This window comes from Nyctereutes procyonoides, unplaced genomic scaffold, assembly GCF_905146905.1.
Source record: "Nyctereutes procyonoides isolate TBG_1078 unplaced genomic scaffold, NYPRO_anot_genome, whole genome shotgun sequence".
Taxonomy (NCBI): domain Eukaryota; kingdom Metazoa; phylum Chordata; class Mammalia; order Carnivora; family Canidae; genus Nyctereutes; species Nyctereutes procyonoides.
Window position 1 is genome coordinate 21,914,497 of NW_026575044.1, and position 26,680 is coordinate 21,941,176.

Below are 26,680 nucleotides of genomic sequence, written 5' to 3' on the forward strand. Positions count from 1 at the left end.
TTTGTGTAGCCTCGTTTAAGAAAATCAATGCACTAGCATGTATTCTCAGTAAAGCAAACACACAAGGAAAGCACCACTAACCTAGCATTTTTAAATGAATTGGTGGTGTGTTTCTGATTGTGTGTGCATCAAACTGGATAAAGAAATTATGCAGGATGAGAAATTCTGCACACCAAAAATGGGCTAACATCTGAGGATGCATCCAAGTGATATCTATTAAAGAAAAGTGAAAATAGTTTCTCAAATAATCGCAAGCATCTTGAAATGTAGTATTTAATTTAAAAACATCTGTATTTTATACCATGTGTCAGCTTGAATTTAGGCTCTAATTGGCTTAAAAACACTGAATTATTATAGCCAATCTAGAATTTAATTCCAAAAGATTTGGCTACCAAAAGCACAAAATCCTGAAGGAAAATTCTCGAGTGACATTTTTTCTTATCGCTGATGAGGCAAAATTGTTTTATTAATACTATTGGCTTTTGATCATTTCTGACAGGAATAAATTTAACCAAATTTGGCTTAAAAGACTAAAAAAAATTGTGGTCATTTATTCCTGAAATTAACCCACCACTCTTCCTAGATTCCTTTCAACTCCATTTTCTAGGGAGTAGTCAAGGATTTATTCAAAATCATGCAATGCCTAAAATAATCATTATTCCCTCTATTATAGGTGGTATTATATCCGGGGCCTTCTCACTTACAGGCATGTCTGTCAAAGGGACCATTTTTCAGGCTCACAGTTCCCAAGACTCTGTCACTTTCTTACTTACAGAGGCCCAAAATGGAAACTATTTTTCTTTTCATTATGAGCTGTCACTTTTTCATCTTGGCACCGCAATGATAGACTTTCATTCATCTTCTATATTACCTTTCCTGAAACCTCTGACACAGACTGACACAATGCAAAATGCAGGAGATCTTGGAGCATACGTTGGCAATTTTGAGGGAAGGCAGCAGCTTGTCTCGCTCCGTTATTTTAAATATATATTGAAAACACCAAGATTCCTGGTGTGGTGGACTGGAAATGCTAATGTGCCATGCTCTGTTTTCACCCGTCCTTATAATGTCTGCTCCCTGGGCCCAAATCAAAGTGAAGAGTTGGCAGAGGGCAGCAGGGTTGCCAAGGCTTTACCAGAGTGGAGGGCAAGAGTAAAAAGTTTGCTTTAAATCCATGAGGACATGAGGCAGAAGAGGAGAATGAGGGTTGTGGTTTCTCAATTCCTTCCGAGATTACTGAGGAGACCACTGATTCTTATGTGTATGTTGGCCTAGTCCAATGACAAAATAAGTCCTCAGGTGAGTCCACCCTTCTCGCAGGCTCAGATATTGAATAGAAAGGCAGTGACATCTCACTATCCAACATCAGGGTCCAGACATGCTTCTGTGTCTCTGTTCTCAGTGGGGTGATTCCAGAAGCATTTCTCATGGTGTGGGAGACCTAAGACAGAGAGGGATAAAAAGAAGAAGAGAAAGCCAGATCCAATTTACTCCAACTGCTTTCAAATCATACTGAATTTTGATTCTGAATTTTATTCAGAAATATAAATATCCAGTGTATCAACAAATCATGCTTGGATTCTGGAGGGTGTCGAAAGGAAAACAGCTTACATTCTTGACATTCACATCTTTTTAGGGGACATAACTCTAAGTGAAATGATGAAAAAGTAAAAGTTTGGTATTCCTTGTTACATTTTTAATTGAATCTAAATATTTAGTGGAGTCAAATGTTTATTACTGAGCACATTTCTGTAGCAAAACAAGTAGTATAGGGGCATTCATCAGGAATGAGACAATGTTGCCATAGCCCTTGTCTGTGAAGTGGGTCTCATACCTGCTCTTTAATTCCAAACTCCGTTTGGCCAAACCCCAGTTACATAAAACCTTATCAAATGGTGTGTCATCTAAGAGTGTCACTACTTTCTCAGACAGATGTCTTGTCCTTCCAGTAGATTATAAACTATTTATAATTAGAGGTTGGGTTTTGTTTAACATTGTATATCCCCAGTGCTTTACACACGTCTTGCTGTACAAATATCTGCTGATTGAATAAATGAATGGTAGAAGATTCTGACCAGATTCATTGCCCATTTATTTTCAATTCTAACCTTAGCTGCAAGCCACTAGAGGTGTTTTCTTTCCCCAGGCGGTTGATTTAAAAACTGTATGTTGGAACGCTTTTAGGTTGGGCATGAGCTTTTCAATTCTCTGTCCCCCTCTTCATGTAGTTTTATCTGACTCAGGTGAGCCTGAAGTTTTCGATTTTCATCCCATCTGGGACTGACATTCTGACTCAGTATCTTTCATAGTGTTTTTCTGTCTCTTGTTACTTTTACTTTCGGTACCTTTGTTCTGAACCTGACAAAGACTGGAGACATTCTCCCATTCGTGTGAGATCATAATATAGGCCGCTCAGCCACATCTAGGGAACCTAGCCCACTCTGTATCTGAATGGGCAACTGTCCTTGGTGTGTGTTTCAAAACCTAGCTTTTAGTGTTGGATATTGGAACATTATGGAAGCTGGAGGATGTGAAGATAAGAGGGCAAATAGAAGGGAGGTGAGAAGTTGAGAAAAACTGGGGAAAAGGAAAAATTCCAAGTTATACCTGGAACACTAAAGAAAATCAACTGAGAATTGATGTTAAAAGGTAAGAGAGTAAAATGGCTGAATACCAAAATAATATATGAGTGAACAATTTTTATATATTTGTTCAAAAATATACACACATATAAACATGAAATTAAAATATATAGTGGAAAGATGTATAATAGTAATTTTTAAGCAATTTTATTGAGGTATAATTGACGTACAATAAACCACACATATTAAGTGGATAATTTGATAAGTTTGCCATATGTCTACAAGCATAAAACCATCACCACAATCAGGATAATGAACATAACCATCACCCCCAAATGTCTGATCATGAAAACTTTGATATAGTCAATGTAATACAACAATATGGAATATTACATAAAAATATATTCCTAAGGCAAAAGATAATTTAACTAGAAAATTTAATTTATATGATAGATGGAACGGTATATTATTTAATATATAAAGAATTTCTATGGATCAAGAAGAAAAAAAGACAGCCCAATTAAAAACATGGGAAAAGAGACTGATAACACAGTTCATAAAGAAATAGCTCTTTACCAAATATACTCAATATCACTGAAATAAGGGAAATACAAAGTAAAGTTGTAATGCTTACCATTTTCCATCTAGTAAATGACAAAACTTAAGAGTATATAACCCAGCATATTAATTATTGTGAGGAAAAAGTGCTCTTATTCCATTTTGATTGGAATTAGGGCCTGTATGGAAAATATTTTGGGAATAGTTTTCCATAAATCACCTCCACTTAAGCCAGAACAGGATTTCTAGGTGTTTATTCTGCAGATAGACTAGCATATATGCTAATGATTATATGTGCAAGGATATTTTTTACAACATTGTCCTAATACCAGAAGATTAAAACTCAAATGTCCTAACATATGGGACAAGTTATAAAAATGATGGTGCTTCAGAAATATAATTCTATGCTATTATTAACAGCTAATACATGCAGATGGTGCAAAATTTTAAAAATATGAGATAATATACTCAATATACTTTCTCTTCTTCCTACAATCACACAGTTCTCTCAAGGTAACCATTGTAACTGATTATATCCATTATACAATATATATATATATTTTATATATAAATATTTATATATATAGCATAATATTATGCAACTAAATGAGTGATATTATAAATAAAATTATAAAAAACTTTGAGTAAGAAAAGCAAGGTACGGATCACTGTATGGTATGCTCTCACATATGTAAATAAATGCATAGAAAATTTTTACACATGCTATTAGGAAGCCTGATCACATATCTGCTTCTTTTGTTGAGATCACAGATTTCATCACCAATCTGAACCACACCTCTTTATAGATTATACACACTGAATTGTCTGTTGGTCTCTTCCTGGCTCACCCTTTAATTTATTTAAAACCTGTTCTGGGGATCCCTGGGTGGCACAGCGGTTTAGCGCCTGCCTTTGGCCCAGGGCGCGATCCTGGAGACCCGGGATCGAATCCCACGTCGGGCTCCCGGTGCATGGAGCCTGCTTCTCCCTCTGCCTATGTCTCTGCCTCTCTCTCTCTCTCTCTCTGTGTGTGTGTGTGTGTGACTATCATAAATAAATAAAAAAAATTAAAAAAAATAAAATAAAACCTGTTCTGTATTATCATGCCTTCAGCTTTCTCAGTTCAACTCTATTTATGGCATATGACCCCATTCTAGCTTCCCTCTCTAATCCTCCAGCCAGGAAACCTGAACTTAGTTATAGTAACAATACATTTCAATCAATGTCATCCTGAACTAGACCACTGACTCTCCGTCTTTAGCATCACAATCATCATGGGGGCTTGTTAAACTATAGATTGCTGGCTCATCCCCAGAGTTCCTGATTCAATATGTGTATCTAGTTGAGGCATATGTGAACTTTGTTAACAAGTTTCAGGTGATGCTGATGTTATTGGTTTGAAGATCATAATTGGTAATCACTGGCCTTGAGCATTAGTGATGGAATCCATCACATACCCAGCCTCAGTTTAAACTTGTGTTTACATATGTAAACAACTTTGCATGTTCAACCTACTATAAACCTATTTGGGACTAATGGCTTTATCCAGATGGTAAAAATTTGGCATTTGGTGAAATTTCATGTTTTTTAGTGCAGCCCTCTTTTCAAGGAGAAATGTATAAATTCCTTTGGGGGCAATGTCTAAAATGCCCAAAGTCAGCATGGCATTAAATTGCCCAGGTTCAATTCTTTGCTTAATGTTAGGGATGTGCACTTGTGACATTTCTCTTTCCTTTACATTTGGAAGAGACATTTGCAATTACCTAAGAAGCAGCCCACATGAGGTGGATATTTGGCAGCTCTGGTTTTCCTGGACATGGAAGGGTTCATTAACATAGATGTGAATAGGGAAGACCTGTGCTTTTATATAACTAAATTGAAAGCCTTTTTCTTCTCTACTGTCCTTTTTGCTCCTTACAACAATCCAGCTCAGGACTTGCCTGAAGCAGAGCCAAGGCTGTAGGTGCAGAATTTTGGTTTGCCACATTTCAACAAGAATGACTTAAGGTCCAGAGGCAAGGAAACTCTACATGAAATTCTTTCCTTTTTTGATGTCCCATTCTTTTATTAATAACAGGTTTATTTTCAGTCTCCCTTGCTTGCTCCATGCTGTCCTGGGGGAAGGGAGAGGGGAGTCAAAAATAAAACCAAATGAGAGGTTGTGGAGAAATCGTGATAGGAGTGTTGGAGTTGCAAGCTGGAGTATTAGCCATGGATGTGTGCTGGTTCGATCTCACATTAAGATAAATCTCACCATTTATGTGCAAGGAATGCAGTTATCAGGCATCATTCAGCTGAAGGTGAGGCAGAACCTTCAGGACCTGCCTCAGCTTTTGCGCTGAAACCACACTGTCCAAGAGCTTAGCTCTTTCTGTCCAATGAAGGACTCCTCTAATGGGCCATCTTTGCTCTGAACTCCCCATTGCATTAGCTGAGAATTTATTAAGTTTGTTTTGTGATCTGAGGCTGTCCTTGCCCAGTCCTGCTTCCTTTACTATTATTCTGTATTGGAGTCAATTTTGCACAGTCTGAGGCTTCTCCTGCCTAATTTTATTTCCCTCACTCTTCTTTTACTGAGTTCATTCCCAATCCTTTGTACTCCTAATTCCATCTAAGTAGCTGCTTTCTGGAAAACCCAGCTTGATATACCTAGACATTAGGAACACATGATTGTTCAAAAGGAAGGAGATGTGATTTCCCAATGACAGCTAAGAAATGGGAGGAAAGTGTTACATAAGTAAAAGACATTTCAAAGTGCAAATAACAGTAATATTGACCATATCAGTTTCTTCTTCAAAGACTGCCAATGGCTAACCATTGCCCACAGCATAGGTATAAGTCCCATCAAGTTCCATTTATTATCTCTTTCCATTTTTCTTTCTAAAATTTCTCTTCTGCTCTCCTATATACAAACTAGCTGCTCTGTCTGTATCTAGCTGTGTAGATACAGACAGAATTTTAAAGCTGGGAGAGAGTTTATATTGTGTCCTTCCTCATTTTATAGATAGGGAAATAAAGCTGGTCACACTTTTTACCCTGTCAACATACATGCACGTGTGCATGCGTGCACACACACACATACTCGGTTTATATTTGAGAGTCTAAATTAGTGCTGTCCAGTGGAAACTTTTATGATGATGGACATCATCATAAAAAATGATGCATAAAACATAGATACAGGTACAGAACATAAAAGTTCTGTATCTGCTCAGTCCAGTATGGTCACCACTAGCCACAGGTGGTATGGAACACTTGAAATGTAGCTAGGAAATAAGCCACATGTGACTAGTGACTATGATACTGGATAATACAGGTCTAAGATTTTTCTTACCCTCTTTAACCTGTGATACTTAACTCCTTTTTGTCTTTCTAAATTCACCCCATTAAAAACTGTTGTTAAGTCTGAATCGTTTTTCCTTAATGAGATCTCCTTTTGACCATTTTAACTTACTTGGAAGATTGACATCCTCTATACTATTGTCTTTGTTGGTATTTATCATTCAGCCCATGTTTAATGAGTGCATACTATGTTCAAATCCTTATACAAGATGCTTTAAAGAAAACACACACAAACTCTTGTGTTGTGTAACTTCTTAATCTATGACATAATTTAAGTTCTAACTCAAAAATTTTTACTGAAAAAAATTATTGAATTTTGTTTTGATTTGTAATATGTCTCATAGGTATTCCCCCCTCTTTCCAACATGAGATTTTAAATTCTATGAAGATGGAGATTGAGATAATCAGACAATTATCTGATTTGCGCAAAAGTAGCACCTAGTAACAATGTTAGTTGATCTGATAAATAAATGTACTAACTGATTATGAAGAAATGTAGGTTAAGGCACTAAGTTAAAGCACTAACATTTTTTTTGCCAATTTATTAACCAAGTAATGAGGAAGAAGTGACTTCACAAAGAACTAGGATAGAGGAAAGACATAAAATATTGACCAGTTTGTGGGCTTCAAATTAAAATTCTAGAGTGGTTGGTCCAGAAGTCTGATTTACTAAATGATATTCCAGAGGATCTTGGAAATATTGAAATGTCAGTTTCTCTGAAGTAGATTATCACAGTTCCCTATCTCTTATAGAAGAGGATTTCATTTAACTTCTTACTTGAAATTTCTATCTATTTTAGAATTATTAAGGCAATATGATTTTCCTGCTGACTCTATAGTGTACCAGTCATGGCATCCCCAGTGAAAGGCAATGGTTGGTTTCCATTCCATAAAATGTCTGGAATATGTCTGGATTCCACAAAATTGGAGAGATCTAGTTAACTTAGTTCCTGTGCCTTGCATTCATTCATATTTCTTTCTTCAAGTCTAAGCTCAATTATTACAGTCTGATGAGTTTTAAGTGTTCATCTCTATTTTTAAATTTAACACACGATTTGGCAGTTTGCACAGGAATTGACAGATGCTTTAAATAGAAATCTATTATTTTTTTCTTTTTTAAAAAGGGGAATGGATTAATTTACCTGTGGTAAATATGTCCTTTCTGCAGTATCAAAGGCCACTGTGAGATGGGGTAAGTGGTGATATCTGTTCACTGACAGGAGCTAAATAGTCAGGATGCTTTAAATAAAGGAGGCCTGCATCTGCTTTCCTCATTTCTGGCCTAATCGGAAGAGAATTAATTCTTGGAGAAATCACTGTTTGGTAAGAAGCTCATTCCTTTAGGGCCTGCCTGTTCAAGTCTCACTTCTCCAGGAGCCTTTACCTATTTATTCATGTCATACAAACCCTTTTCCCTTGAGTTCCTATATAATCCTTTCCATACTATCAGGTACTGCCTTTAATTTCCTTTTTCTGCTCCCTCTCTCTATTTCCCCTCTCCTCCCTCCTTTTCTCCTTCCCTCTCTCTTCCTTCTCTCCCTCCCCACTCCCTCCCTCCCTTCCCTCCCTCCCTCCCTCCTTCCTTCCCCTCATGTGTTTGAACTCCCAGTTTAGATGGCATACTCCCAAAGCAACAGGAAAGGTGTCTGTTGTCTGCCTAACATGGAATGAGTAGAGAACAGGTACTTAAACATTTTATATTGATTTACTGAATTGATTTTTCACAGGAACCTCTCTTGTCTCTTGGGCATTCTGTGCCTCACCCTGTCCATGCATTTGCATAACTTTAAGTACAAATGTCTATTCCTATGGTGTGTGTGCTTCTATACATCCCTGACTCACAGGTAAGCAGCTGAAGGCAATTGCTTCCAGGTGTTTATCGGAGGAAATCACTGTCTGTCAGTAAGCCAGTGACAGATAGGGGCTAATTTCTCAAAAGAAGTAATTAACTCTGGGGGATCTTGGTGATGTATTTTAGGAGAATAAATCTTTCTTTTCACTCTCACTAATAATGTTTGTCCATGCATAAACACACACACTAACACAAACCCACACCTTTTCAGGGCCTTTTTATTTATAGCTATATTCATTATTCAGGGTCATTGACTAAAAGAACATATATGAAAAGATTCACTGACAGAAATCAGATTGTACTTTAAAACAAGAATAACAAAAATAAGTAAATTTTATAAAGCAGTATAGGTTGCATACAGCCCCTTATTGGGATGGATCTAGAGAATCCAATATTCTGTTACAGTGGATTTTGATCCTGTCTGGGGACTTTTCATGGGTTACCACACTTAATGTCTTTTCTCCAGAATGTACAGTTTGGAGGAAAGCAGAGGATTAGGAAGAGAAGAGAGAACATCTATCCTACCAGGTAAATCAGTCAAACTAGATCCAGTGTCCATGTAGTGACACACCAGATCCTGGTGTGTGTGTGTGTTTTAAGATTTTATTTATTCATGAGAGACACAGAGAGAGAGGCAGGCAAAGACATAGGCAGAAGGAGAAGCAGGCTCTATGCAGGGAGCCCGATGTGGGACTCGATCCCGAGACCGTGGGATCACGCCCTGAGTCAAAGGCAGATGCTCAACTGCTGAGCCACCCAGGCGTCCCAGATCCTGGTATTTTAATCACATTTAATAGAAGTAACTAATAATTAATTTAGAGTAAGATAATAATATATGTAGTGTTTTTCACTGATAAAAATCAATGAACATTTTCCTTGGAAAATACTTAGTGATGCCTGTCCCATAAACTGTACTGGCAGGTGAGAGCCTGGGGGGCAAAATTTTTAGCCTTATGAATGAATGAGTGAATGTATGAATGAGTGACTGAGTGAAGCCATATCTTTTTTTTTCACATCTTAATTCATTGTATATTTCTACTATAAAATAAGTAACAAAGTTTTGCTACATTTGAGTTAGTGGTGAGAGACTTCCTATACCTTCAAGGATTCAGGAATTGGTCTGTGACTGTGATCCTCAAACATTAAGGTACATTGGAATCCCTTGGAAGGATCCTTCAAACACAGCTGGGTCACACCTCTGGAATCTTTGATTCTGTAAATCTGTGATAGAGCCCAAGAGTTTGCATTTCTAATAATGTCCCAGATGATGCTGATGTTTCTGATTCAAGGACTTCACTTTGAGACCAATATTTATCTGTGGTTATTGTCTTATATGACAGAAGTTAAGTAGCATTTATTAAATATTCATTGATCACTTACTATTTCCAAAGTAGACATGCAGCCTGTTTGCTGTTCTCAATGGTCTCATAATCTAATTGAGAGGACACACTTAAAAAATGTGAGATTAAATAAAATCAGAAGTTAAACTGCATGGTTCATATCCTTCTAATATAAGTGAGAGCACAGAGTTCTCAGAGGCCTAGAGTCAGAATGGAGACAGGCCAGGAACTCTTGGGCTTTGCATAATGGACAGGACACATATACCTGAGGAGTGGAAGATATAATAAGTATTAGCACTCAGAAGCGGGGCCAAGGAACACAGCAAACTCTCTTTGAATACCAACTTTTTATGGAGGATAAAGGGAAAATTTCTGCTTTTACTTCCAGAGAGTCTAGAAGAGAAAAAGCAGTGATGGTAGACTTTTTGAAAATGAATAATTATATTGGCCTTGACAAATAGTATTTATCTTGCTTTAAAACTAAGTTTCACTCTCCAAAGATAAAATCTTTTATCAAAATGTCTTTAGGATACTAAAATCATCTAATGGTTAACCAAAGTCTTTGCACCTTGGAGAATGCACCTTAGTAAATGGAGACCAACTGGGTGTTCTTGTCACTCCTCTTCAACACCTCTGGGCCTTTGAGTGCATCTCTACATGGATAAGGGCAAACACCTGCTGGTTCTAGCTTGTTCTTCTTGCCTACAGTTAAGCAGTGAAAATAATGTGAGCACTGAGGTCAGCAGCACTAGACACAGAATGGGTAGTTGTTTAATTCTTCAGCTCTAACAGGCAAGCAACATTCCCACAGAAAATATTCCTAAAGATTGTAAGCTTCTGGGTGCTTTTTTTTATTGTTGAAATATAATTGACACACAATGTTATATTAGTTTCAGGTGCACAACATATTGATTCAGCAATTCTGTATAGGTGGTTATTTATTTCTAGAATATCAGAACTAAAAGAGATCTTAGAGGTAAGCTAGGCTAATAACTTTCTTTTGTAAATTAAGAAAATAGGGTTCTCAGGAAATGAATGACTTGTCAAAGATGGTACAACTCATTAGTGGTTCAAGTTCAGTTCATATCTATCCCAATAGTACACTCACTATTGCCTTGATTTTCTAATCCAACCCTAATGCAGACTTTTTTGCAGCCATCTATGAACCTTATTTACTTACAATTTTTAAAAAAATGGTTTTTGTAGAGTTGAACAATTATATGTTTCATTTCTATCATTATGCTTAGCTAAGCATAATTTTTAAAGCATGATTTTTTAAAACGTATTTTTGAAGAGTCCAACTGAGAAAGGCACTGTTGGTATGTTGCTTTTGAACCTGGACACTTATTCAGGGGTTCAAATCACAAATTCATGCTGAAAGCCCCTATAGTTACTAACTGGCATGTTGAAGCAGAAAAAAATTCTTGGTCGCTGAGGCTCCCTGCATGTTTATAGCTCTAGCCACAGCAGAACGGGTCCTTGTAAATGTCACAGGAGATAATAATTGCAATGGAAAAGAAAGAAAATGTTTGGAGCTTATGAGAAAAGACCAAACTGCTCCCAATCACAGGACTGGAGAGGTCAAGAAAACATCCCTAGGGCAAGAGAGATGAAACTTCCCCACAGTCAAGAAATTAATGCTGACACCTAGTCAGCTAAGTAAAGTGCAGAGTGGAAAGAGCCAGCTTGGCTGTATTTTGGCTTATGGATAGAGCTGTGTGTGTACAGTCCAAAGAGAAACAAGTGTAAAGATCATCTTGTCACTGTAAATAAAAATCACCCTGTTGCCCAAGGGACCCAGAGCTCAGTTATAGTCTGGTCAGTTCCAGCCAGGCCATCACTGTGCCATTATTGATGATAATACAGGAAGAGGGTCGTTTTCACTGTAGAATGGAAGGAGGTAGCTTCAGCACTAATGTCCAATTACGTTAATGAACATGAAATTTGGCTTTGTGTGGGCATTTCTTCCCATGCTCTGAATTAGATGTTAGAAGGTAAAATAAAAGATAAAAATCTTTTCTTCAGCACCATTTTTCTTTGGCTATCGTTATATGAATATGTGTGACAGAAACAGAAATGTTCTCATGTCAGTTGCACTAAATCCATGTATTGAACACAAGGCCCAAATGCTGGAAGGACGTTTTCGAACATATTATTCAAACACTTTCAAACCAAATAATTAAGAATGTATTTACCTGAATCTGTGCTGTTTTCAAAGAGCCAATGTGAAGTGCTGCCAAGCTAGGGCCTAAAGGGGGGAAGCTCTGCAAAAATATATGTCTAGATCAATGCTACCAAAGTCTCTTTTGAATATCCTCAGAGCATTTCTCTCGGTAGATATGCAACTCTGCCCCAAGGTGGGACTTATTTCAAGGACTGCTGTGATATCTCTGAGGTCCAGTGATGATTCTGGGCTGGGGAGCAAGAGAGAAACAGTAAACAAAACTAAACTGTATGGTAGGCAGAATGGCGGCCCTCAAAGATGGTCATATATCTTTTTCTTTAATAAATATTTATTTGTTAAGAGGCAGTAGAAAAAACTAGTTAATCCCTGGGATATGTGACTATACTATATTATAATGTACTACATTATATTATGTTACAAAATGGATTCTGCACTTTGTAAATGTGATTAAGTTAAGGATTTTTGAGATGAGGAGGTGTTGAGATGAGGACATAGTATAATCATATAGGTTCTTGTAAGGGAAAGAGGGAAACAGGAAAATCAGATATGTGATGACAGAAGTAGAGGTTGGATTGATGTGATTACTGTCTTTGAAGATGGAAGAGGACTATCAGCCAAGGAACATAGGTGGGTTCTAGAAGATGGGAAAGGCACGTAATGGATTCTCTCCCAAAGCCTCCAGAAAAAACAGTGGAGGCTCTGCCTACATCTTGGTTTTAGTCTGGTTAAACTTCTCACCTTCTGAACTGTAAAATAATAAGTTTGTAATGTTTAAGCCACTATATTTTTGTATGTGGCACTATATAGAGGAATACATATAAGAAACTAATACACACTGATGGAAGGAAGGTATATCTAGACTATGACATCACTTTGCCAACATATTGTGTAATTTCATCTAAAATAATTCTAAAACTTTGTTAATGCCTCCCCAAAACCTGTGTTTTCTCTCTAGTGGACCCCAAAATAGGAAGCAGAAGTAGAGGGAGGATTGACAAATTCATTCTTTTGGCTCCATTAAAAGTACAAAGAGTAGTGCATCCCACCAATGAAGCTGCAACAGATGGCTGTTTCTGGAAGTATACTGAGTCTTGATAATCTGGCTCTGTGGTCTCAGGAATGTGAGAGAGACAACTTTTCAGCAATTGCTGAACTTGAAATATGTTTTGGCAACTTCTTAGGTGCACACACACAGACAAACAGACATACACAGATTCATTGAGTAATGTTTACAAAACCCTTTGATCTGTATCACTTCATTTGAAACTCCACTGCCTTCATATTGTCTTCAATTTAGAGGTGAAGTAATGAAATTAGAGCATTGAAATGCCTTCAGCATGGACTCTCAGACACCAAGAGCTGAAGGAGGATCTGATTTGGTTCATCATAAGCACTCAGTAAGTACTTCCAGGCAGGGCTGGATTGATGCCCCTTTGTGGAAACCTTAAGGTCATGTCTTTCTAGAAATATTTAAGGCATTTATCTTATTTGGAAAGAGTAAAAAGGAACCTCAAAGGCAAAGATGACTTCTGGAACTTAACCATTTTCCAACTGAGATGTCTTTATAATTATGGAGAGCAGATGCTTGTTTCCCTTTCCTTGGCATAGACCAACCTCAAATAACTCTACAGCCCAGTCCTCTCCTTTGTCAACCAACTGCGGAATAATTTTATTACCCCAGTGTGGGAAACATTCTGATTCAGCTTTAGAAGAGGAGGCAATTTTCCACATTCCAAGGACCCCCCCCCCCCCGCCAAGGGTTCTGTTCTACTCTCCTTTCCATATAGCCCATTTGTTGATTCTTCCATGTCTTTCTGATAGCACACAGTACCTAGCATGGGATGCCACACACGCACCCACATTGTAATGGATGGCCAGCTCTTTATGGCTGCTGTCTGGCAGTAGCACCTGGGAGCTGTTTTTGCACGTTTTATAGAATTCAATGACAAAACAAAACAACACCCCACATTCTCCTAATGATATCAAGAATCTGACCCAAACCATTAATTCCTGTTTTCTGTCATTGAGAACGTAGCAGCTAAGGCTATGACTTAGTCCAGTAGGTTGGGTCTAATTTTATCTGTCATCTAATTATGAGATCAAAGAGTATAATGTTTTGTTCTTCAGGGTATGAAGGTCTTCATTTGTTTATTTAATAGATATTTGTTGAGAAGTAATAGAAAAAACTCGTTAAGATTTGGGCCTATGTTCTATGTTCTATTACCAAAAACTGTGTGACTTTGGTTGTTTTTTTTTTTTTCCCCTAGAAAATGAAGTGCTTATTTTGCCCTGTAAGCACATCTACTTTGGTTAAGTTTTTGGCATAAACATAGTATCTCAGTTAATTCATCTATAGAAGAGAGATTATGTCCCAAAACCTCATCAGATTGCAATGAGGATTAAATGAGCTTCTATGTGGAAAATCTTTAAAACAGGGTCAGATAATAGGTGCTCAGTAAATGTAAGCTGTAAACATTGTTTTCTGTTGGACATCCACCAAATGCATGGATCTCTGCTAGATCTTGAAAGGCACAGAAATAAGTGAAAGAAGCAGCTGACATCTCCATGCATGTCATCTCCATACTCAGGTTCTTTGAATAGTTCCCCATTGACCATTACAATGATTCTAAACCCCTGTGGCTCATGCTTCATCTCCCAGGAATCTCTTGTAAACTTACATTCTACTCAAATTAGACAAATCCACACACTTGATAATGCACCTCACTTTCTTATTTTTTACAGCTCTATACATGCAGTTTGCTTTAATGGAAATGTTTCCACCAGCTGCCCCTATTGAAATCTGACCAGACCGTCTGGCACATTTCAAAAAATACTTCATCCATAAAGCATTCCTTGATGTCTCTTCTCTATAGTCTGCACCCTCAGAGTTAGTTTCTCCCCTTTTCAGACACCCTCGGTACTTTTTATTTGCTTTATTATGGTATATATCACTTTCGGCTTGGAAGTAAGTAAGGTTTTTGAGTTTTTGGTTTATCCCTGCCACTGGGTTATAAGACACTTAGGGGAGAGTCAATGACTAATTCTTCTTTGAAGCTCCCACAGCATCTAATCCATGGCCTGGTACATCGTAGGTACTCAAAAAATATTTAATAAATAAGTATTTGTTGAAATGATGAATGGCAAAAATATTTGTATTACTAAACTCCCTCTCTATATGTGTACTAACACTGAATCATATGATGGGTTTTTGTGTATGGTTTGTACAAATCACACAAATGTACACACATACATTTCAATTGACAGAATATATTTGAACAGTGATTACATACTGCCTGCATAACTGTTTTCATACTAGAAATAATGTTGATGTGTTGCTAGTATCTTCATCTCTGACCACCCTCTGGGTTGCTTATAGCCATTCAGATTGTCATGGTCCTGACAGCTAAAGGAAAAATTTCTACAGATATAGACACCCCTCTGTGTTTGAACCCTAGATTATATGGATCTGTACCTCCTTCTCTGGAGAGTTGGAATGAGGAAAAATAATCCAACTCTGAAAATCTGAAGTGTAAGCTAGGGAAAAGGAGAGGATAAATCTATCCATGGTATAAATCAACAAGTAAATTAAGAGAGAAGACTGGATGGACAGGGGCCAGTGAAGTTGGTAGTTTGTACTAGTCCCTAGCCTATGTCAGTTGCCTGAGTTATTTTGTTTTGTTTATTCTTCAACAGTCATCAAGGTGCCAGCTTCTCTTCCTTGGTGGAAATAATTTTAGAAGATGAAATCTGTCCCTAAGCCCTGTTTCTGACACAGTTACCATTGAGCAATCAGCAAATACTGCAGCTTTTTGCAGCAACTTGGAATATTACTCATGTCACTGTAATGTCTCCACTTAGCCAGGATAGCAATTCATTTTAATACTTTTGTCTGAAAAGAAAAATGATTTCGATTTTTCTGATCACACATGGGCTCAACTATGTATCAATTTATTTTTAAGTTCAATATTTATATTCCTGATTTACGTGCAAACATAAAATCAAAGAAAGAAAAAAATATTCAAGTAAAGGACAAGTTGCAAATAAAGGTAGAATCAAAGTTCAATCTATACAACTTAGAATTTGAGCTAATGTTCAGCTATTATAATGAGTTACTGGATATTAATAGTTGTAATATTTATTACTTTATGGATACCTCATACATTCTTTCATTCTTTTTTTGTTGCTATTGGTGTTGTTGGATCTCCCCCACTTTGGGTTAGGATAGGGGTTTATGAGTATGACATAAAAGAAATATGGAGGAAGGCAGTTCAGAGCTGGAATAGTGTGTTAGTGAAGTTGACAGAGCCAGAGTCCTTTCAGGTTACAACTGTGCTCTCTAGAGAGACCAAGAAGGACTCTATGAACTCTCATTATTCAATTAGTTTGCCCTGGTGTTTGCAGATAATTATTTCACTCCTTCCCCATTACTTTGTTGAATTCACCCTTTGATCATTACAAAATGTTCCTCTTTATTGCTGATGGCACTGCCATCTGGAAATGTACTTTGACTAATACTAATGTAGCAGCACCTTCTCTTTTATGCTTATTGTTTTCATGGTTTATCTTTGTTCCATCCTTGTACTTTCAACCTCTCCAGTCTTTTTATTTTAATTACATATTTTCTAGACAGTGTATGGCTGGTGATGCTTTGCTTTTCCAGTCTGACAATCTCTACCTTTCAAATTGAATGTTTAAGTCAAGACTTGGTAACGTGTTTTTTTTTTTTAAGATTTATTTATTTATTCATTAGCAACACAGAGAGAGACAGACAGAGAGAGGCAGAGACACAGGCAGAGGGAGAAGCAGGCTCCATGCACGGGAGCCTGATGTGGGACTCGATCCCTGGTCTCCAGGATCACGGCCCAGGCTGCAGGCGGCGCCAAACCGCTGCGCCACCAGGGCTGCCCGGCATCGTATTTTATTAAATACTGAATAAATTAAAAGGGATACTTACAAAACATGTCAACAATAGAAAGAATAACAATGCAAGAAAGACACATGCTGTCCTCAGTTCAGAAATTAAAACATCATACAACATCATTTGACCCTCCTTTTTATTGGGTTGTCATTTCTCATTAATGAATTTCAAGAATTTCTTTTTTTTTATAAGCGCTAGATTCAAATCTTTTATAAGATATGTGATTTGCAGATATCCTCTCTTATTTTGTAGCTTGTCTTTTCATTTTCTTAAAGACAGATTTCAAAACGAGAAGTTTTGAATTTTGATGAAGCCAAATTAATGCATTTCTTTTTTTTAAATGAATAATGTTTTGGTGTTGCAAGCAAATCTTTGTTTAAATTGAGGTCACAAAGATTTCCTTGTAGAAACTTTATAGTTGTATTACATTTTATATTTAGGCTCATGATTTATTTTTGGTTAGTTTTTTAATGTGATGCAGGGTTCTTTTGGTGAGGGGGGTATAAGAGGCACATGAATATCCAATCATTTCAATACTATTTGTTGAGAAGATTCCATTGAATTGCCTCTGAGACTGTCAAAAAACCAGTTAACCATAAATGTGAGACTCTAATCCACTTCACTGTATGTGATTATTGCTATGGTTTGACTGGTTTTTATTTGTCCAATCTGTTGTTATTCTTTGATTCTTTCCTGCCTTCTTTTAAGGCAAACAATATAATTTTAGTATTTCTTTTTTATTTATCAGCTTTTTAGCTATATCTCTTTGTATTAAAAATTATTGATGGGTTTTATAATATGTTTCTTTAACTTGTCACAATCTACTTAGACTTAAGGATTGTACTGCTTCAAGTAAAGTATAGGAACCTTACATCAGTATTCTTTCTTTCTTCTTTTTTTTTCTTTTTTTTTTCTTTTTTTTTTTTTTAAGTAAGCTCTATGCCCAGTATGAGACTTGAACTCACAACACTTAGATCAGGAGATGCATGCTCCACCTACTGAGTCAGCCAGGTGCCCTAGTATTATTTCATTTATTCTCTCTGCATTCTCTGCTCTATGCTACTGTCATCTACATGTGCTGCCAATTATACCTTACATGCATTGTAAACCTCACAATAAAATACTACTACTTTTACTGTAAATGGTTAGTTGTCTTTCAAAAAATTGAGGGGAAAAAATGGCACAATTTTATATTTACCCACGTACTTACCATTCCCACTGCCTTTCTATAAATTTGTGTTTCCATCTATTGTCATTTGCCTCAGGACAAATAATTCTTTGGCATTGTTGTGTAAGTATGCTGACAACAGATTCTTTCATCTTTTATAAATCTGAAGATGTCTTAAATTTATTCTTATTTTTAATAGATATTTTCCAAAAATATACAATTCTGGATTGTATCTTTTGTGTTTTTAAAGCACTTTAAAGATGTCATTTCATTGTCTTCTGGGTTTCTTTGTTTCGGATAATAAGTTAGCTGTCATTTTGTTTTGTTGCTCTCCTGTATGTATGTAATGTGTCTTTTTTCATTGGCTGCTTTTATGATTATTATCTGTTTCTAGCAGTTTGACTCTGATGTGCCTAGGTATGGTTCTTTTTACATTAGTCTGCTTGGGATTCACATAGTTTCTTAGATCTGTAAGTTGATGTTTTTCACCAATTTTGACATTATTTCTTCAAATATTTCTCTGCTCTGTTCTGTTGCTTTTTTAGTGACTTCAGCTACATGTAAGTTAGATCTCTTGATATTGACTTAGAGATTTCAAAGACTCTGTTCATTTATTTCAAAATATTTTTGTCTCTGATTTTTAGGTTTAATCATTTCTATTGATCTGTCTTCAAATTTTCTAACTTTTTTTTCTACTGTCTCTGATACATTGTTAAACCCATTCAGTAACATTATTATTTACAATTTTTACTTACCGGTTCCAAAATCACCATCTGTTTTAGTTCCATTTCCTAAGAAAAGTCATTCAAGATGACCATTTTTAATTCCTTGAATATGTATACCTTTGTTAACCTATAATTGATAAAGTTGTAAAATATTTAAAGGATACATGTGATGATTACATATACATGATACATGTGCATATATATATATATATATATATATATATACACATACATATTTTTTTCCTTTCCCATTTAATGAACACATCCATCACCTTACACATTTATTTTTGGTGAGAACATTTAGGTACTGCTTTTTCTTTTATACATTACTTGAAAACAATGGACTTCTATATTTTGACCAGTTTTATAGTAGTTTATGGTAGATGGGCATACACTCATCATTAAAGTAAATGTAGTCAAAGGCTAGTAAGAATGCTGCGATAAGTGAGAATTTTGGTGGGGTGGAGGAGTATAAGGGGAAATGGTTTATTATAGGAACGTCCTTGTATAGAATTAAGACTATTGTTTAAGGATGGCTGGTGATGTAAAAATGTTACAAATAATTTGGGGAGAATTGTTCACATCTGTTTGGCTGTAAAATTCTAAAAGGGGGAGAAGGTGGAAAAATCAGTGGTGTGGAGAGGTGTATAATTTATATAATTTATTTGTTTAATTTAGTTATGAGACAGTAGTGATGGTTCAGAAAGAAAATGAGAGGAAACCCAGCCTGTGCTCTCTGAAGATCTGATAACTCTGGGCAGGGCAAGTGACCTCTCTAAGTCTTGTCTCTCATTCTTGCACAACTCACAGATGGATATAGTAATACTTATATCCACATCACTAAGGATTGTAGAAGATTAAAGTAGGGTGTAGGGAATGTAGAACATAGTGTAAATTCTGAAAATGTACAAAAATTAATTCTTATTATCAATAGTCTCTGAAGAAGTCACACACTTACTGCTTTTTCCATTGATTTCAGTTAATGATCTACTACTATATGGATTATTAGAGGACTGAAAATAGTTTGTCTAGCAGAGCCCTAGGGAAATATTAGAGTCCTGATTATAAATGGACAGCTATTAGGATTATTTGTTTGAATCTTTTACTGAACCACTGTTGACTTTTTCGGAAGAATTTATCTTTGGCGACAAGATATAAATTGAAATGTATTTCCAATATAGGTTTATGTAGAAATCAGCCTACAATTTCATGTGTGGGAAACATGTTAGAAAATCAGATTTTGCCTGTGCTATACATAGCAGACAGTGAGAAACAGAATGCTCAGTCAGTCATCTACCAGATACTACTGGTTTGCTAATATATTTTTACTGGACTCCTTATTTGAGGTAAATTGAGTAGATACTTTATCTCAAATACGTTCAGACAAGAGAAAAAAAGCAAGGAGCTAGTCTATTGGTTTATAAAGTTAACTGGCCCACTTGGGTGGTGGCCAACAGAGATCTAGGATGTAGGTGATACAGGCTGGATGTCAGTCACTTCACCTTTTCATCAAGACGTGTGACTTGTTGAGTCTTCCTATAGGGTTTAGGTACATCATTTGTCCTTGTTTCTACTAACTTTTAGGCAAAGGAAGAGAGCTGTTCCTTCTGTTTAAGAAAATATATGGATTCAGTTGCCACTAAATCTAGGAAAAAGAGAATCAAAATCAGTAATTTAAAAAGAAGAAGTGTTGGTTTACCCACAGCACATGACCAATGATGTCTACTAGAAAAAACCTTGCATATTGTCAGTACTCAAAAAAATTTTAATGATTGGGATAGTCTAATTCAACTATAGAAAAATATTAGAATAAGTATTGTTTTCTTTATCCTGACAGAGTGTATCTGGAAGAAATTAAGTAACCAATGTCTAAATAAAAGAATACATGGTATGAAAATTGTTGCCACATCTTCACAAGCCATGAAAATATATTTTCCTATATATAGCAATGTGGTTAAGATCCGGTAAGCCAAAGTGAAATTGGGTGTGTAAAGGCAGGCTATGCCTGATCCAACACTTTCATTCCTTCCTGCAACCATATATTTCATGACTTGGTGGGCTTGAGGGCTTGTATTTGGGGATGGAGGAGGAAGCTGGAGTCAGAAGCATGCTCCTCTCCATTTCCAGAGGATACTAGTAAAAGATGTGTGAGACTCGGGACACCAGCTGTACTTCCTGGGTGCCTAGGTGAGGAAGAGCAAGCCGAGTTGGAGAGAGGGGCATTCTTTCCAAGTTTTCACGGAATGTCATGTCCACGTTTGGCAGGAACTGGGGAGTGGTGAGCCAGTATGGCAAGGAGGCAGTGCTGTCTCAGCAGACATTATCGATGTGGTGGTGGAGAGGTGCTGCCCTAAATTTCCTGGTCAGTGGTCTCCTTCAGGGAGCTGAGAGAAAGGACAAATGTGCATTTATTCCTAAACAAACAGGAGCTGAGACTCACCCTAGGGCCTCCCAGAAATAACTGAGAGATGATCAAAGACCTTGGGGTGTAGGCCAGGGAAATGAAGAATGAGAATCTGCAGTTCTTCAGGTGTGGCTGCAGGCCAGGAATTTTTTATTATTAATATTAATGTGACCTCATTTTACCCACAGACTGCTGAAACTAGGAAATTCAGGTTACACATAGTATATTTATTTTCAAAGTACTTTAGTCTCTTAATATATTCTTATGTGAGCCTTGTGATCAGGGACATCCCTTGGGTATATGGATCCAAGGCCAGATCTCACTATGTTAGTCTTTTATCCCCATCACTCTCAAGAGAAATCAGGTATTGTGGATATCAAGAGAATCCTTGAAGAGAATAAAAGTTACAAACAGACATATTATAGAATAGACGGATGCTCACTCTTTCCCTCACTTTGCTTGGATGGTAGTGGGGGTGAAGGGTCATAGTGGGTAGGTAAGGGGAATGTCAGTCTGAGCATTGGTTGTATGCATTCCTGGGTTCAGGCATGTTGGATGTGATGGAGCAACCCTGGAAGAATTCCCCAGGGAGTTCATTTCAATGTGACGATTTCCACCACTAGAATGTTACTCCATGTTACCCTACATGTAAGATACACACTTGGGTGCAGAAAGTATCTCCCTTCAGGCTTGTAATAGCTTTGATATGGAAGATCAATGACAGAAATCTTTATATTCTGTATAAGGACAAAATCAAATTTGTATATTAAAATCATTTGTCAAAAGATGTAAGTTGTTTAAAAAAAATAGAAATCCATTTCTAATGTACCCTGAAAAAAATGTTATGAGCTGAATTGTGTCTTTCCTCAAATTCATATATTGAAGTCCCAACCTCCAGTACCTCAGACTATAACCGTATTTGAACATAAGCTCTTTAAAAAGTCGATTAAATTAAAATAAAGCCTTAGGGTGGGGCCCTAATCCAGTGTGACTGGTGTTATCAGAAGCAAGAGACACCAGGGGGTGTGCATGGAGCAGAGGGACAGTCATGTGATAGACAGCACAAGAGCAGTCATCTGCGAGACAAAGAGGGAGACTTCAGAGGAAACTATCCCTACTAGCACTTCAATCTTGGACTTCAACCTCCAGAGCTGGGAAAGAGTACATTTCTGTTGTTAAAATCACCCAGTCTATTGCACTTTGTTGTGGCAGCCCTTGCAAATTTATATACTCCTGAATGAGAGACCTTTTCTGTCTTATTTCTGGCTATTTGTCTGATACCTAGCAAAGTTCCTGGTACACAGTCAACACTCAGAAATCCTTCACTTAATGAGTAAATAAAAGACTGAATGAGGCACCTGCTAGGAAGTCTTTCAAACCAAGGACATGTTTGGAGTACTTATGTCTCTTATTTTCTTATAGCATAAAGCCACAGTTTATACTCCCCAATCAAAACCCCCCATGATTGGGATTTCTACTTATTCTGTGTTAGTTAGTTATAACTTATTTAGTGTTTTCCTTTCTGATCCCTTCAAATCAGTGGTTTGCTTATAGATTATTCCCAACACAGAATGACCACATCATTGCCAGGCCATCTTCAGCTTCCTCTACACGTACCTATGCCTCTCCTTTATGGCCTGGCTAATGTTCCACCCCTGCCTTGTATCTTGCTGTCTTTTCTGACTGTCCCCTTTCTGCTCTGTAATCCTGTGGCACTTGCTCTTTGTATTCACCTGAGAAACAGCAACTGCTATCTATGATGATATTTATATTTATATTATTAGATCATTCTATCTCTCAATATGTATAATATCTGACATAATAAGGATATAGTAAACGAAGTGGTCATAATTACAATAGTGGTGGTGGTAACAAAAAAGAAAGATCTCCTGATACTGCACTGAGCTACTGAGAACAGAGTAGGCCCACTCGATTCCACTATGTCAGCTGCAACAGGAGGCTGAGCTGAAGTTTTTAATAGCAGAAAATGTGGCCATACTGCCATCAAATGTCAGTATTAGTGTCCATACCTGTCCTGCAAGCGGACATGGCATCATTAACTATCTCCATACATTCCACGGAGAAAAAAACAAAACGAACAACAAACAAAAACATTTCTCCATTGAGAAAGCTCCTGAAAGCTCTAATTCAGGGACCTGGGGGTGGGGGGTGGAAATGGACCTCTATCTGGCACCAGACCAACAGCGAATATACAAAGCAGGACTTCCAGGCTATTAGGATGATAATTGCTTATAGAATTGCTAGAGCATAGCATCTTTTCAGACGAGTCTACCTGAGAAATTCAGCTCCAGTACACCCGAGGAGTGACTGAAATAAATTAGGAGATGGAAAAGATTCAGAACTCCATCAAGCTTAGACGAGTCAGAGGAAGTGAATCAGATAAATACATTAACACACACAGTGACGGATGAAGCAGATGACATTTTATGCTCCTTTAAACTGACTGATGAAGATCAGACAAATTAGAAATAGCTGTGGACAAGTTCAAGAATGTCTTTCTAGTATATACTGAAAAGGAATCTTTTTTTTCCTAGTTTTATTGAAAAATAATTGACATGCATCACTGTATAAGTTTAAGGCATACAGCATGATGGTTTGATTTACATATATTGTGAAATGACTACCACAGTATGTTCAGCTAGCATCCATCTTTTCTATAGACAGTCTATAGACACAATAAAAAGAAAAGAAAAAAAGAAAAGAATAAAGGAAAACAATCTCTCCTTGTGATGAGAACTCTTAGGATTTACTCTCTTAACAATTTTTCTATATATCATACAACAGTGTTAACTGTAGTCATCATGTTGTACATTGTGTCCCTAGTATTTATTTAATTTATGACTGGAAATCTATACCTTTTGATCACCTTCCTCCAATCTACCCTCCCCCAATGTCCTGTCTCTTGTTACTATAAGTGTGAGCTCTTCTATGAACTTGTTTGTTTTATAGATTTCACATGTTAAGTGAGATCATACATTATTTATCTTTCTATTTCAGGCTTACTTTATCACATAATGTCTTTAAGGTCCATCAATGTTGTCACAAATGGTAGAATTTCCTTGTTTTTATGGCTAATATGTATGTGTGTATATATATACCACAACTTCTTTGTCCATTCATCCATTGATGGACACTTAGGTTGTTTCCATGTTTTTGTGATTGTGAATAATGCAGCTATGAACATGGAGGTACAGATATCTTTTTGAGTTAGTGTTTCTTTTACCTTTGAATATATTCCCAAAAGTGGAATTGTTGGATCATATAGTAGTTCACATCATTTGTAATTTTTTGAGATTCTTCTATATTGTTTTTCACAGTGGCTGTACCAATTTACAACATTGGCTGTACCAACATTACACATGGGTTTCCTTTTTTCCATATGCTTGCCCAACATTTGTTATCTCTAATCGTTTTGATGATGGCCATTTTAACAAGTATGAGGCCATATCTCATTGTGGTTTTAATTTGCATTTCCCTAATGACTACCAATGCTGAGTATCGTTTCATGTACTTGTTGGCCTTCTGTATATCTTTGTTGGAGAAATGTCTGTTCAAGTTCTTTGCCCATTTCTTAATTAGGTTATTGTTGTTGTTTTAAGATTTGATTGATTGATTGATTTTAGAGAGAGTGTGAAAGCAGGGCGAAAGAGCAGAAGGACAGGGATAAACAGAGTTTGCTCTGAGCACAGAACCTGATGCTGGGCTTGATCCCTGGATCCTGAGATCATGACCTGAGCCAAAATCAAGTTGGACGCCTAACCAGCTGAGCCAGCTACATGCCCCAGGTTATTTATTTATTTTTATTATTGAGTTTATGAGTTCTTTACATATTTTGGATATAACCCCTTATTGGATTTATCATTGAAAATACTTTGAAAAGGAATCTTAGAGCAGAAATGTGAAATAGCCCTGGGAAACGGAGAGACTATTCTAAGAGTTGTATCTCTTTGCTCAACTTTTATAAACTTTGAGAAGACAGTTTTAAATGTAATGTCTTGTAATATAATACTTTATTTTTAAAGGATATCAGAGCAACAAAATGTAATATTAGAAACTAAGACCATTTCTATGTAACTTGGACATTATAAATACTAGGACCTTATGGGTTCTAGTTTCCTATTCTTAGTCTAATCATGGAATATGAAGTTATTAATCTAAACCATAATTCAGATCATGAACATCATCTCATGGTTGCTGAGTTTTACTGGGTCTATATTAAATCTGTATTTTAGTGTAGCTAAAGATTATTAGATGTCAATATTTTCAGAAAAACCAAAGTATATATTTATTCATATTTTGATTATATTTAGATCATAAAGGGCTTCTGATTCTAAGTTTTCATAAGATTTTCTCTTTCCTCTACATAGGCATAGATAAGTATATATGTTTCCAATGCATGTTTGTTTTTATCTTAACCTGGAATTTTGGAAAGTAAAGAAATGAAATGTGGTAGGAAGGAAAGAAGTGGGAATTGAAATAGATGGCTGATGGCACTCTCTGTTTTGAAAGTGTATTAATTTTGAGAAACTGATGGAAAACTAACTTAACCTCAGAGTGGAGAATTAAAAATGCAAAGGTCAGAGGCTGTTGGCATTTTTCCTTCCTGAGTTGTTATGCTGTTGATGGCTAAGCCCTTCACATTGCTCAGTCATAATGAACTTCGCCCTTATGGATGATCAGATGAAGCCGAGTCATTAGCTAATGAACATGCAGTTGCTACATGTCTAAACAATCACATATGGGTGGGAAAATGAGCTTTAACATCAAAGTTGGACAAAAGTAGATCACAAATCATCTTGAGTTGAATTCTTTATTTATATGAAAATAGGAGTTAGTAGTACATGGAGTAAACAGGAGCAGTTATGTTTCTGCTTTCCAACCTTACCATCACCATTTTCCAGGTTAAGCCCTCTGTTTAGTTAGATTAAGTGAAATTGTGTTGTATGTGGTTTGGTGTCACTGCCACATCAAGATATGTTCAGAGAACCTTGAGTTTTGAGACTGGAGTGGTAGGGCAGAGGCCTGGATGCCCTGTTGGGCAGCAAATCCATGATAGCCTACAGTGGAGAGGTCAGGCTCAGGTTCATATTATATTAAGACTACCATTCTCTGTGATGGAGATTTCGAGCTCATTTTCTCCATGAGGTATATGGCCATGACACCCTTAGTCATGAATTTACATAGGTACAGAGTCTATCCACCTAAGCTATTAGGACTTGTGACTAGCATTGTATGTTTTGGAAGGAACTATTACTATAGTCAAGAAATCAGTGGTATATTCACAAATCATCCAAATAGGATGACTAATTACTGAAGATTATCTTGATATTTTTTTCCATCACAGCTAGGAAAAAAGGAGATCTGTCTAGATTGGGAAAATTGCTAAAACCAAAAAGAAACTAGTACCCCAAGTGCGTTTGATGCTTATTATTTTAAAAGTGGAGAGATAATGGATTATATGACAAGGAAAGGAATAAAGGAAGGCCCCTGCTTTTAATAACCATTAGCAAATAAATAAACAAATAAGTAAAATAGATGGACAAAATGGCTAGGTAGGTAGGTCAGTATGGAGAGAGAGAGAGAGAGAG